This window comes from Cupressus sempervirens, chromosome 6 (genome assembly GCF_028749045.1).
Source record: "Cupressus sempervirens isolate cs-2001-9-10 chromosome 6, ASM2874904v1, whole genome shotgun sequence".
In the NCBI taxonomy this organism is placed as follows: domain Eukaryota; kingdom Viridiplantae; phylum Streptophyta; class Pinopsida; order Cupressales; family Cupressaceae; genus Cupressus; species Cupressus sempervirens.
This window is the reverse complement of record NC_143123.1, coordinates 45,856,710-45,870,503: the sequence shown is the minus strand read 5'-3', so window position 1 is coordinate 45,870,503 and position 13,794 is coordinate 45,856,710. Positions and strand designations below refer to the sequence as shown.

The 13,794-nt window shown below is 37.4% G+C and overlaps 1 pseudogene across 2 annotated transcripts; it reads left to right on the top strand.

Moving 5' to 3' along the window:
- The first annotated feature begins 1,071 nt into the window (after window positions 1-1,071).
- LOC149551049 (pentatricopeptide repeat-containing protein At2g13600 pseudogene) lies at window positions 1,072-7,905 on the top strand (annotated as a pseudogene). 2 transcript variants are annotated; one of them, XR_016352661.1, is made up of 3 exons: window positions 1,072-1,210; window positions 1,361-3,927; window positions 6,860-7,905. The product of XR_016352661.1 is annotated as a pentatricopeptide repeat-containing protein At2g13600 pseudogene, transcript variant X2 (transcript). The 2 variants fall into 2 exon arrangements; XR_016352660.1 differs by lacking the exon at window positions 6,860-7,905 and having other exon boundaries at window positions 1,361-4,628.
- Window positions 7,906-13,794: the final 5,889 nt, after the last annotated feature.

The window sequence follows — 13,794 nt, the reverse complement described above, 5'->3', positions numbered from 1 at the left end:
TTTATACATCTATCTTTTTATGTTATATCTACTATGCCATTAATTATTATAATATTCAAAGGCTATTTCTATTACAATGCATTCTAATAACAAGTACACATCACTAGGTGACACTTGTATTTCATGTTGTTTTCTATTCAAATGTTATCAAAGTTACATTTTTTTCTTTTGAATTTTTCTATCAATACTTTATGTTTAGTTTAGCTTGTGCCTTGATCCCTATCCTTCTATATTTCCTTCGGGTTGCACTTATTTCTATGCACTTTTTATTTGTCTCTCACTTATTATACTTCATTCATACTTACTTCGATATCTTTGTGACAATAAGAAATATTAATTATTTTCTATTACTCAAGAAATCTACTAGATTGGAATGCAACAAAGCTATAACATGTAGAGTATTCATTGAGTAGGGATAATATGGTGAAGAAAACAAATCCCATACATGAAAGATAAAAGGTAGTGAAGAGGTAGAGCAAATAGGGCTCTAGTTATTTGATGATCCCTTAGTATAACATTTACCATATAGAAAGACTTTGTAATTGACCTTGTTGTTGTACGAAAATGAATAAAACTAAATTTTTAGTGATTCAAAATAAGTTTTAAATAATTTATAATATATATTATTCGATAATATGATTACACAACAAAATACATACTTGAATATTACACTAGCTCCCAACTAAATTTATCACTAGTTACACTTAAGAGAACAATAGATCAAAATGCTTATGCCAACTCTTCTACTACCCCACTAAATCATTTATTATTTCATATATCTGAATATCTTTTAGATACTAGACATTAGTTTTCCTTTCTCCATATTGTAAGAGTTGTTTCTAGATTAGTTGTACACGTCTTTAAAATGTCAAATACATTCTAAGAAATTTTTGCTTATACATATTAACTGCAGCATTTTGGAATGACACATGCCTCTCAACGTCACAATTGCTTTTTGAAACATTGTAATTAAAAAAAAAAAATTAATAATAAAGCCTACAATGAAAAATGTGTCATAGGTCTCATATGATAAAAAAGATCTCACCTAATCAGCTATGAAGCATTGTGAAATTATAAACCCTATTTTGTGTTGTGTCAAAGCTATACATTTAGAGAGTCTCCATTGGTTGCCAACCACAAATAACATGTACACAGGAGTTGAGGCTTGAGAAACCAAAGGAACTAAAACAACTCAATACAAACAATTAAGGTGCCTTAATTTACATGTTGGACATTAAGCCATCCCCTGTAATTTTAGTCCGTAAACTCAGATTTTGATGGTACTTATCTAGTTAGATATTCACGTGTTATATTTTTAGCTCGAATGTCTGAGAGGAATGTTTTGATGGTTGATTTGCAGAGATTGAAAGCATTGAACGAGCTCGTTCAGAAAACATATTAGTTTGGTACTGCAGCGGAAGAATCCATTTTATCTATTGGGATGCAGAGTGAAAAGTAGAAATCTAAATCGCCTTCTATGGGATTGTGCAGTGCGGATGGCACTGCGACTCTCACTATCTCCATGGAGTCGCAGAGAGAAAAACGCTCTTTTCAATTTCAACCTGGCCCATTTGGCCACATCTGCCATTTCACTGAAGACAGAGCAGAAACTAACTTTAAAACAACCGACTCAACCACAGAGCCAGGAAAGGCAGTTTAAGGATGTGCTTTGGGATTTACTTACGATGGACAGGAAAAATGTATTACCCGACGCGTACACATATGCTTCTGTTTTACAGAAGTGTATCGATTCGAAAGCAGTTTCAGAGGGACAGCGGCTGCACGCTCACATGGTACAATCTGGTTTTGTTCCAGATGTATATTTAGCTACCAAACTAGTGGTCATGTATTCAAGGTTTGGATTTATTTTAAATGCGCGCCAATTGTTTGACAAAATGCCTGAGCGAAATTCGGTTTCTTGGAGTGCCCTTGTCATAGGATACGCTCAGCATGGTCGGGGTGAGGAGGCGTTGTTTTTTTTTAATGAGATGAGGCGGGAGGGGATGAGGCAAGACGAATACAGTTTCTCCAGCGTTCTCAAGGGATGCGCTGGATTAGGCTTTCTGGAGCAAGGAAAACAGGTACATCAGTGCATGATAAAGTCAGGACATGAATCCAATGTAGTTATAGGTAGTGCACTTGTTGACATGTATGTAAAATGTGGTAGTGTAGAGGATGCACGTACTGTGTTTGACAAAATGTCTCAACGGGATGTGGTCTTGTGGACTAGTATTATTGCAGGTCATGCTCAAAACAAACGTGGAACTGAGTGCCTTGAGCTTTTCAAACAAATGCTGTGCACAGATGTGAAGCCGAACCATTTCACGTTTGGTGGTGTTCTTATGGCGTGCTCGGGCCTGGAGGCCCTTGAAGAAGGCAAGCAAATTCATGGATGGCTGTTTAAGAGTGGGCTACTAGTAAATGTTATTTTGGGTAACGTGTTGACTGATATGTATTGTAAATGTGACAGTGTCATGGATGCACGCCGAGTGTTTGACGAAATGCCACAAAAAACTGAGGTATCATGGAATGCCCTGATTGCTGGATATGCACAGCAAGCTCATGAGAATGAGGCTTTGAGATTTTTTGGTCAGATGCAACAAACAAATATGAAGGCGGATGAGATCACATTCATAGGCCTTCTCAAGGCATGTGCAGGCTTAGCGAACAAAAGGGAAGGAGAGAAGTTTCATGCCTCAGTAATTAAGAATGGATTAGAGTCTCAGGAGATTATGGAATGTGCTCTTATTGATATGTATGCCAAATGTGGGAGCTTAGAGGATGCACGCTTTATTTTTGATGAAATATCTAGTTACAACATGGTTTCAGGGAACACGATGATAACAGCATATGCTCAGAGTGATCAAGGAGAGGAAGCTTTGGTAGTTTTCCATCAAATGCAGCAAGCAAGCATGAAATCAGATCTGTTCACCATTGCGAGTCTTTTGCAAGCATGTGCAGGCATAGCAGATCTTGATCTTGGTAAACAGATTCATTCTCACATAGTCAAAATTGGACTTGAATTGGATATTGCTTTTGAGAACTCTCTCATTAATATGTATGCGAAATCTGGCAGCATTGAGGATGCTCGACAAGTTTTTGAGGAAATGCCTGAAAGAAGTGTTGTCTCATGGACCTCAATTATTATAGGATATGGAAAACATGGTCTTGGAAGGGAAGCCATCCAGATTTCTGAGAAAATGCAACAGACTGGGATAAAAATGGATCATGTTACTTTCCTCGCTGTTTTGTTTGCGTGCAGTCATGCAGGTCTTGTAGATGAAGGTTGGCGATACTTCCATTCAATGAGCAGAGAGCATTGCATAACACCAAGAGTTGAGCACTATGGCTGCATGATTGACCTTCTTGGTCGTGCTGGGCTATTGGATGAGGCATACGATTTTATAATGAATATACCAATTGAACCCAATGCAGCAATGTGGGGAGCACTGCTTGGTGCCTGCATAAACCATGTTAACACTAAGCTAGGGAAACTTGTTGCAGAACGTTTATTTCAGTTAGATCCTCAAAAGGCTGGAAACTACGTGGCATTGTCGAACATATATGCGGCAGTGAATGAGTGGGAAGAAGTAGCAAAGATAAGAAATTTAATGAAAGACCGGGGTATTCTAAAGGAGCAAGGACGTAGCTGGATTATCATTGATAAAAAATTACATGAATTCTGTGTAAAGAGACACATTGTACCCACAAATGGCAGAGATTCATGCACAGTGAGCTAACTTGGCCACATAGATGGATGACCAACACAAATTCTCAATTGCCTTATGTTGAGGAAGAGCAGAAGAAAGACATTATTGACTATCACAATAAGGACCTGTTTTTTTTTTTGGCAGGATGCGTTTATTAAGTGCGATTACCATACAATTGTTCAAAACTTCCGTCGCTTTACTGACTGCGAGCCTGCTGGTAAGTTTATATCAAGAATCATTTTTCGAAGTTGTTCTAAGCGATGCCATTCTCTTTCATCATCTGAACCATGTATTGTCTAAAGAAATCATTTCCTACGTTTGAGAACCTAGCACCTGGATCTCAAGAGGATGAGCGAGGATAGTACATTGCAGTGAAAAGACTAGACCTGCACATAGGGAAATCAGGAATATTTTCAGGTTTTTCTCTAGTGAAAGTTTCCAAGCAATGAAAGCAAGCAGTCCAAATAGGAATTTTTAACCTCTCTGTTAGGGAGGTATGATCTGTCATGGATACATGTCTTCGTCACAAAATTAGTGACATGGACTTGGAATGTGTTCAGTCAACATTAGTAATTGACGGTGCGATAATATTCGGAGCTAGTTCCAATTTCCAGATTCTTGAAGTCATGTTTTATAACTTCCGTCGACTTCTCAGCTTAATTTCTCACTCTGCTTATTGCCAGCATTCCTGCTGCAAATTACCACCAGACAAGAATGTTTGATTTCCTGCAGAAGTATCAAGAAATCAACGAGTACACCAAAATGAGAGTTACAAATTCGCCCAGAAGGCAAAGCAACACTTAATAGTGTCAGTAGTTTCACAATGAATAGATTTAGGGAGTTTCAATCAGCAAGAGTCCAATCTGTTAGACTTTGTCAACAATCAAATTCATTTTACTTTTGGCCCTCATTTCTCCATTCATTTCTTGGAAATGCATGAAAAGAAAAACAACAATATGATTTTAGAATGAATGTATATTTACTGTTCACAAAGTATAGCCCTAAAGCCCATTTGAATAATTTAAAAGCTCAGTGACTCATCTATGTAGTTTAAGTTATTAGCGCCTCAGTCTATATGAATAAATATATATAAAAAAATTAATATGCCGAGAGCCATTCTTCTACAGGTGACAGCACAAATTTGTGTAAACAGTAACCCTTAATGCTAAAAATTGACATCTGTTTAAGTGTCATTGACGGTTGAAATCTGTCATTTGCAGTTTGTCATTGGCCTAATGTTTCACGTTTGTGACCTACATCTTTTGATGGGTTGTATATCCATTTCTGTCTAGTAGTGAAAGAGTGCTCTTTGTTGTAACGGAAGGCTCAAATCCATATATTTTTTCAGAGGATTTGGCACATTTTTCTAAACCCATGTACCCTAAAGTTTCAAATCCAAACATTGTTTCAGAGGATTTTTTCTTCAGCTACCCTTTTAGCCCAAGAAGTTATTGAATTCACTGCTCTATTTATCAATTATGATTTTGTTTGCTTTATTTTTATCACTTTTATCTGAATCAGCAAAGAAAGCATGCATCTCAACGTTTACAACAAACATACCCTAAATATGGCCATTTTATCTTTCACTGATTCAGGAGTATCCATTTTCTGATTTTCAGACTTGGGTTCTGACACGATCTTGTCTGCCTGTGTGTTACTCTCTTGGCAGCTGAACTGGAATATCAAGAAGTTTGCTTGACTTGATCATGAACAATCAATGATAATTCTTGAGTTTGCTATCAGGAATCTGAAACTAATTGCAATCTCTTTTATGCCTGATATTTTGTCAAACAATTCAAATGCCTTGGCTATTTTAGCTTTGTCACCTTCCAGTCGTGCAGTTGACAAAAAATGGCTTCCCTTTATACTTTATTGTATTCCCAACCTTTTTTCTATGGCTGTCACTTTGCAATTGTGGCCCTACAATCATGTATGAGATCATACTTCCTTGAGGCATATTGTCAAACAGTTCATGCACCCTTTGCCTACACCTTGTGGTCATAATTTAACTAGTTTAATCTCTTGGCGTTTTATACATATTTTTGTAAGATATTGTTATGTTAGTTGATTCAGAATTTAAATAGGTGTTGTAATGGACTTCCAATACTTTAGGCGCCAGTAAAAATATATAATTCAAATAATCAGCCACTCCCACCCCCCCACACTGGGCAAAAACAATAGCAAAATTTCTGTCGTTGACCATTTCTCTGCAAAACATATTGTTGTGCAAATGTTGGTTCAGACGCTGACCTGGAAATGTGCTGTGTAAGTTTTAGCTTAATGAGCAATGTGTCAGTGGGAAGTAGGATTTGAGTTTTTCATTAAACATAATCATATGGCTTGCAGTACAGTTGTCCCCTGTAAATCCACCAACTTCGCCTCTGTACTATTATAAAGTACATTTGAACACATTTCATTGGCAGCACTCCAAGGCGGCAAGAGCTTAATGTACATTATCTTCAGAGTATATTTAAATGCCTTACCTAATCTTCAGCAGGCTGGCATCTGAATCTTCTGGTTTTTCTTCAAACCAGGTTGTTTATTTGTTCAACTTTCTAAGCTGAAGACCATTAAAGTCTCTAAATTAAATTGTATGCCATTGAATCTCGTCTATTGGGAATAGATTGAAGCAACACTTGCAGGTGATTGATTCTGGTCATGTGTTCTAAGAAAACTCTTTAATATCAAGTGTTGGTCACTGCCATAACCCTCTGCATATTAGAAATAATATATAATTTTATATGTTTTTTATCATTCTCCTGACACAAATAGAATCAAAGGAAAAAAAAGGAAGGCGCTTCAGGGCAGGGATATCTAATTTGTTAAGAAAAATATGTGATTATTTCTCCGTGCAAATTTCCATCGCTCACATGGAGCTGATTTTTGTGGCACTAGCGGGCATTTCACAGCCCTTGAAGGTTCAGATTTCATGTATTTGGTTTGATTCAAGGAAGGTTGGTTTTTACCAGGACATATTGGGGTTTCGCTGTCCATAATGGTCTAGATTTTAGGTATTTGGTTTAATTCAAATATTCTTTTTTTTTTTTGAGTTGGAATCCATTGTATTTCTGTTTCAGCAGTTGAATTTTTTTTTTTGTAGCATGAAAGGTGTGGATTATTTTTTAAGGTGTTTTTTCTTTTGCTTACAGCGAAGAAGTTTGATGGCTAAAACCTGGTAATTCTTATTGGCATCTGTAAGATAGATTATCCCTTTCATAATGTCAAGATTCTGTTTCTATTTTAAGTTGTTAGTGATAGGCTATTCTTGTTGAGAAATTAGCAGAATTGTCATACCACATGTTGGATTATGTCTGACACTGAAAAACAATGTTGCTCTTCTAGAATCGTTGCCAAACATATTTTGACGCTGTACCAAACATATTTAAGTCTTGGACTTTGGCATTTGGTATCTTGACTTTGGACAACTCTTATTTTGTCTTGTATGCATAATGTTGTCAGTGAGCGTGGTACATGGTGCATTTATTTTTTCAGCTCTCAAAATAGTAAAATACATCACCTTGAACATTCCACCACCTTCTCTGTAGTTGCCAAATCAAAAGCTCTCAAAGCAGGGAAAAAATGTTCTTTGTTTAGAGGTGGTAGGTGCCAAGTTCGGTTCCTGCAGAGGCAGAGGGCAATTCTACTATGTGGCTGATCTTCTCATCCCAGTCAAAATACACATGAATGGAATGAACAGAATTTCAAGTGTATGGAGGGCTATGAGGTTGGTTAAGGCAGCAATTTTACTCACATTTGTCCTGCTTCAGCCAGTTTTATGGGTCCAGTGCTGTTCCCAAACATTCATTTGGGGTTTAATATAACGGCTTTAGCCTGTTTTGGGGGTTCATTACTGTTCCTGTACCTTCATTTAGGATTTTTTTTTTTAACATATTTTTATAAAATTCCTTGTATATGTCAAGGTTTTGTTTTAAGCAGTTGTCTATTAGGAAAATTGAGCTACACTGAGATCTGCATGCTTTAACTAATCCGCTGCTTAAATAATGATTGGAATCTCAAGCTTTCTGTGTCTAAAATGAAAAAAATAAGGTTACATGTTGTGGAAGTGACCAGCTGAAGTATCATAAGTTACGTTTTGGAGAAGTTTTCTGGCAGCAGAAAGATCTGATTTATTTGGTCTTTGTAAAGACTCAAGAGGGATTTGTTCTTAATTCAAATGTGGCAAAGAATTGATGCAGGCTGTGTTTGTTAGACTTATTTTGTGTGGTGTTGTAAAATTCCTATGTTATCAATTGCTTTCAGAGGTTCTCATGAGGAAAATTTGGGAAATTGAAAATGATCATTGTTTTCCTTTAATATGGTTATGCTATATATGAGGAATCCATGCAATAGAAAAGGAAAAGATGTATGTTATGGTAGTGAGTTGTCATGTTTGAGTAGATTGAAGTAGTTTTACAGAGTCTCTGTCTCTTGCCTTTTTGTGTTTTGAAAATTGGATAGTTTTGAAGAATCTTTTGTGATCAGACTTGGAATTGCTGGAATTAATTTTGTCATGAATAATGAAACTTGGATAAAGATAGGATCACAGGCGGCTGCTAATTTCATTGGCAGGGGGCTTCCTCTTTGCCTCTCAGGGATTAGAATCCACACATGGGCAGGTATAGATAGTTTCCTTTTATAGAATTGTGATTCAAGAAATGATGTTACCCCAGGTTAAACACCCCCCCCCCCAATATTTTCTAAACCGTAAAACAATTCTTCATAAGTCTGAACATCCTTCTTGATTTTACTGACTTATCAAACTGAATGTTTAGAAATCTCTGTATGGCCTATCAAACTGAAATTTTCAAGTCAATTTGGTGTTTGACTTGGCAGTAATATTTCTTTATCTTGTATTACTTTTGTACTTTCAAATCTCTTCTTTCAATCTGGGGTTATCATTCTATTTAATCTTGTTCTCCAATCTTATCAGTGTGACAGCCTACATCAAAACATGGCAATACTTGTCCCAGTCTTACTTTGATTCCTGGGTAAATTAACGGTTTTTATTTTTACTCTTTCTGGTGTCCTGAGTTTTGAAGTACTTGCTTATTTACTATTACTATTTTAATTATAATTTGTTTACGAGGACCGTGGAGTTTGACCAGATCTTTCTTATGTTCAAGAATTGCCTTATTTATTGTCATTATTGTCATCCAGCTCTATTTTTGGCAGTGTTGGTTTCAATGTTGTGCCTAAATCAGATTGTCTTTTCTATCATTCTACTCCACGAGTATTCACGGTTCATGTTTATGATAGTTCTATATAAGTTTTGTAAGCAAGATGTGACATCAGTCGTAGATGAGATAAACAGATGACTTTTGACACTACCAAGGTTAAATTAGTCCATAAAGCCCAAGAAGGTATTCTTACCTGTTTATGATATTGTTCTTTTTAAGTATCCATTGATAAAATGAATTTCTAGAATACTTGTGTTATTGTGCTTGATATCTTTGTGTTTGGTACTGATTTGCAAATCTTAGAGGGAAAAAAGTATCCTTAAATGAATTCTTTTAAGATTGGGGTTTACCTTTTGAATCCTTCTTAGCTAAGCATAGCTGCTATTGTTCTGTTCCTCTGTCATTGTGCTTTTTATTCCTTCTTGTCTAAGCAGGTTTTGGTTATCATTGACAGTTTCAAACTTTCAAAATTATAACTGCTGTTATTAAATGTCTGTCAGTGGCCATTGATTTTAGCTTTCTTAATATCAACACATGTTTCACAGTTATGATTGCTGTCCTTGTTTCACAGTTATGATTGCTGTCCTTGTTATTATGTCAATGAACCTCCCTTTGTAGCAAGGCTTGGTTTGAATTCTTATCCATTAAGATTATTGTCTGTATCAAACAAAAGAAGTGGAAGAGTAGCAGATATATATATATATAGAAATGTGGCTCCAATAACAAGACATGGTTGGGCAGTGCTGGTGCTGACTGTAGCAGAAGAGATTTGGGGGTCCTTGACAGCTGGTGTACTGCTTGTAGAATCTTCCTTTAGTTTCTTCCTCTTGATTTGCTCCAAAAACTGCATAGTGTGCAATCAAAGTCAAAGTCAAACTTATCTCTGGTTTTGAGCTCACAAGGGATATCTTCATTCCTGCAAATTGGTGGAGCAAAACCATTGATAACCTTGACCAGTTTACTCTCTTTCACCTGCATGATCAAAGTAACCTGCAAAGAAATGTCAAAATATACGAGTCTCAGTAAGGATTCTAAAACTACCCTTGAAAATATCCTCATTCCTAATTTTCCACTTGTGCCAAAGCATAAGAGGAGCAAAGATAGACCAAAATGTTAAGAACAGTTTATCAATTCGATCAATAGAACCAGTAATAATATGAAAAGCAGAGATATCAAAGTCCACATTAAAATCAAAGATCCTATAAACACCCTTGGCAAAGGGATAGTCAAAGAAGACATGTAACACAAATTCAGGGAGGGAACAAACTGAGCAGAGATTAGGTTCTCCATCAAGCTTGGAGAAGGGGAGTCTGTGTAATAACAGGCGCCAAATGAAGCATTGGATTTTCGGTTCAATGGGCAGATGCCAGAGGTTACCAAGAATTTTCATCCAAGATGAGTGATCAAGATTGTAGTTCCATTTTTGGTTGAGATGGTTAGAGATAGTAGGGGTATCAGAGAGGAAACTATATACCAACTTGGCCTTAGTAGAGTGCAGGGTGGAGCCATCAGGCCATCTAAGCAAGGGGGCCTATCAGAGTCCACACTATAGGCTTTCGGGAGATTGAGAGCGGTACAGACATCCTTAAGTATAGAACAAGTTTTTTTTTGGCAGTAAGCAATGTGGAATTTATTAGCCAACTCTTGCCATTCCAAAAGTTTGGCATCAGAGATAATGTCACTAAACTTGTTGATCCCAATCCTGACCCAGGTGTTTGCAGAGCACCCTTGGAGGAGAGCAAGGGGTTTATCTTTCTTAGTGAGGTTCCACCATATTGAGTTTTCCCCACATATCTTAAGTTCTTGATTTGTCAGGCCATTTCCTTTTACAAACTGTTTGATGTGCGCCCATCCTTTCCAAAAGGTTTGAAATGTTGGGGAACCTTCTACTTTAATTTTCCACTTGCCTAAGAGAAGATCATTAATATGTAGACCCTTCCAGGATTTTGTGGAAGAGGGAACCCCTCTAGAGATGTTATTCCTAATCAGGATCTTCCAAGGCTCCTACCCTTGAGTAGCCCTAGTAATCCATTTGACTGCAAGGGCAATTCCTTGCCATCTCAGGTCCTTAAGTCCAAGACCACCCGATTCTTTCCTTCTAATACACCACTCCCACCTTACTGCATGACTCTTCCTCTTTCCCTTACCATCATACTCGAGGAAGTCCCTGATTGTTTTATGAACATAATTGATGTGGGCTTGGTTGAATAGCCAAGCAGAGGAGTAGTATATAGTATATGCTGACAGAATCATTTTGCAAACTTGTAATCTACCTACCAAGGATAGATATCTATTGTTCCACTTGGAGAGTTTCTTGCCAATCTTACTTCTCACTCATTCCTGCATTGTATTTAGGTTAGGATGAATAGAAAAGGGGATACCTAGGTATCTTACTTGGTGATTAGGGCCTCCCTAGTAGACACCTAGTCTATCACACCAAAGAGGAGGGTGTTCATCCCAACCTAACACAAGAGATTTGGCCGTAAAAACTATGCTTCTAGAAGTAGAGCATAAGGTATTTAGCTTGGCAACAACATTGCTAATGTTCTTCTTTGACAATTCTAGCAGCATAGTTGTGTCATCTGCAAATTGGATGTTTATAATTACTTCCTGATTGGGAAGTACAATCACTTGCAAAATGAGAATCATCTCTCAAAATATAGTACAAGGAGTCAACAACAATGACAAAAAGAGCAGGGGCCAAAGGGTAACCTTGTCTAATAGACTTGGAAAGGGGGAAGGAGTTGGACTTGATACCAATAATTTCCACTATAGCTGAAGCATTAATCATGAGGGTAAGAAGCATCTTGTTAAAGAAACTAGGGAGTTCTAGTCCTTCCAGCATCATCATTATATACTTACATTTCATCTTATCATAGGCCTTTACGTAGTCAATCAAGAATGTACAAGCTTGTTCGCCCAAGCTTTTGGCTCAGTCCATAGCCTCTGAGCAAGTGATTAGATTCTCAAAAATATACCTCTGTTTAACAAATCTAGTTTGAGTAGAGCTAATATTTTGGGTAAGATGTTTCTAGGCTAAGTGCAAGGATTTTGGCTAAGATTTGTAAGACACATTGAGTAGAGTAATGGGACTCTAGTTCTTAATCAAGTTCTTATCTCCTTCCTTAGGGATAAGTTTAATAAGGCCCACGTTGGTGACAAGTCCAAGTTCTACAACTTCTTCATATAGTAGCAACAAGTCTTGTTAGATCTGCTCAATGTTGATCTTTAAAATTCATTAAGAAACCCATCTGATATGAGTGCCTTTTCATTGCTCATTTTCATAATGACATTAGTGATTTCTTCTCTTGAAATAGGTTGATCAAGCATTTGACTGTCAACATCATCAATATTCCTGGGGGTGAGTTTTTTAAATTTTGGTTTTCAACTCTTCCTTAGAATATCCAACTTCTTCTAAAGTGAAGAGAGTAGAGTAGAACTTGGCAAAAGCATGAAGGAAGCCCTCCTGATTAGTAATATTCTTGCGATCTTCCCAACTATGATCAATTCTGGTTTTTTAATATGACCTTGGGTAGTAGGGTGGGGGCACCTATCGAATAGTGGCCCCCACCTTGCATGCACAATGGCATAGTAATTTGCTAGAGGTTGCACTTGAAGATTCTATATGCAACATGCTTGTCTAGGTGGCAACTATGGCCCCCACCCTGCACACATAATGGCATGGTAGCTTGCTAGAGTTGCACTCAAAGATTCTATATGTAACATGCCCATCTAGGTGGCAACTATCTCCTCCCTATTAATCAGTGGCCTACTATTCTATGGATGCACTTTGTAGTGTAAGCTAGAATAAGTGGGGGTGCGGGGGAGGGAGAGCTTCTAGTTCTAGCCATAGAATAGAAGTTGAAAGAAGTATTTAGAACCCTTGTCTCCATGCTCAAGCCAGTTAACTCTTGCTCTTGTTTTAGCACCTCGAATCATTGAATTTTGAAGCTTTCTTAGAGAGTTTTTGGCTAAAGCCAGATCGCCCAGGGGTTGTCAGATTAGTAGGATCAACTTGGATACTTTTCAACCTAAACTAGTGAGTTTTGGAGGGAGCACCCCCTTTGTCTAGAATCCTTACCTTTCTTTTTCTCCACTAATTAGAATAGTTTCTTCTAATCATCCACTAGTGTGTCCCATTTCTTAATTGCACGTGAGTGTTTCACAATGTTGTAATTATACCATCTAATCACCATAGTAGCAATTTTAGTGTCTTCATCCTTATGAAGTGTTAAGAGCAAAGTCTTCGGACTCAGGGCGGGGGGTGATCTTGATTCAACTTGAAGATGGAGGCTATGATAGGATGATCATCCAAAAGGGTGTAAGGGGAGACTTGATACAACTCCCATAACAGTTCTTTCTAAAATTGAATGCTTCTTTATTTACATAGAATCTAACAAGTCTGCAGTAACTCCTTGTGCCTTTATGAAAGCTAGACTGGTTATGTGGATTGCCCTACTCTCATTTCTGACTCCTGCCAATGAGTCAAACACTAGTAGAATTGCCCTCTGTTTTCAACAAAAATTGGTCAAAATTTCGTTCGAAATTGGTCGAATGATCCACAAATGGTCTTGTCGGTATTTTTCTAGTCAAAATTTTGACCAATCCTTGTTGAGGTCAAACTTTCCATGCAAGTCTTGGTCAAAATTGACATCTACATTTGGCCATTTTGGTCGTCAAAAATTCAACCATGGTCAAAAAGCTTGGCCCATCCAACTAGGATGCCAAACCCACAATGGTATCCTGGTCAGTCATTTGGTCCAAATTTTGATGAAGGTTGGTTGAAAGTTCAACCACCCTTGGTAAGGTTTCCAAATTGTTATTTACATTTGGCTATTGTGGTCGTTGAAACTTCGACCAATGTTGGTTGAAAACCCTGGCCCATCCGACTAGGATGCCAAACCCAC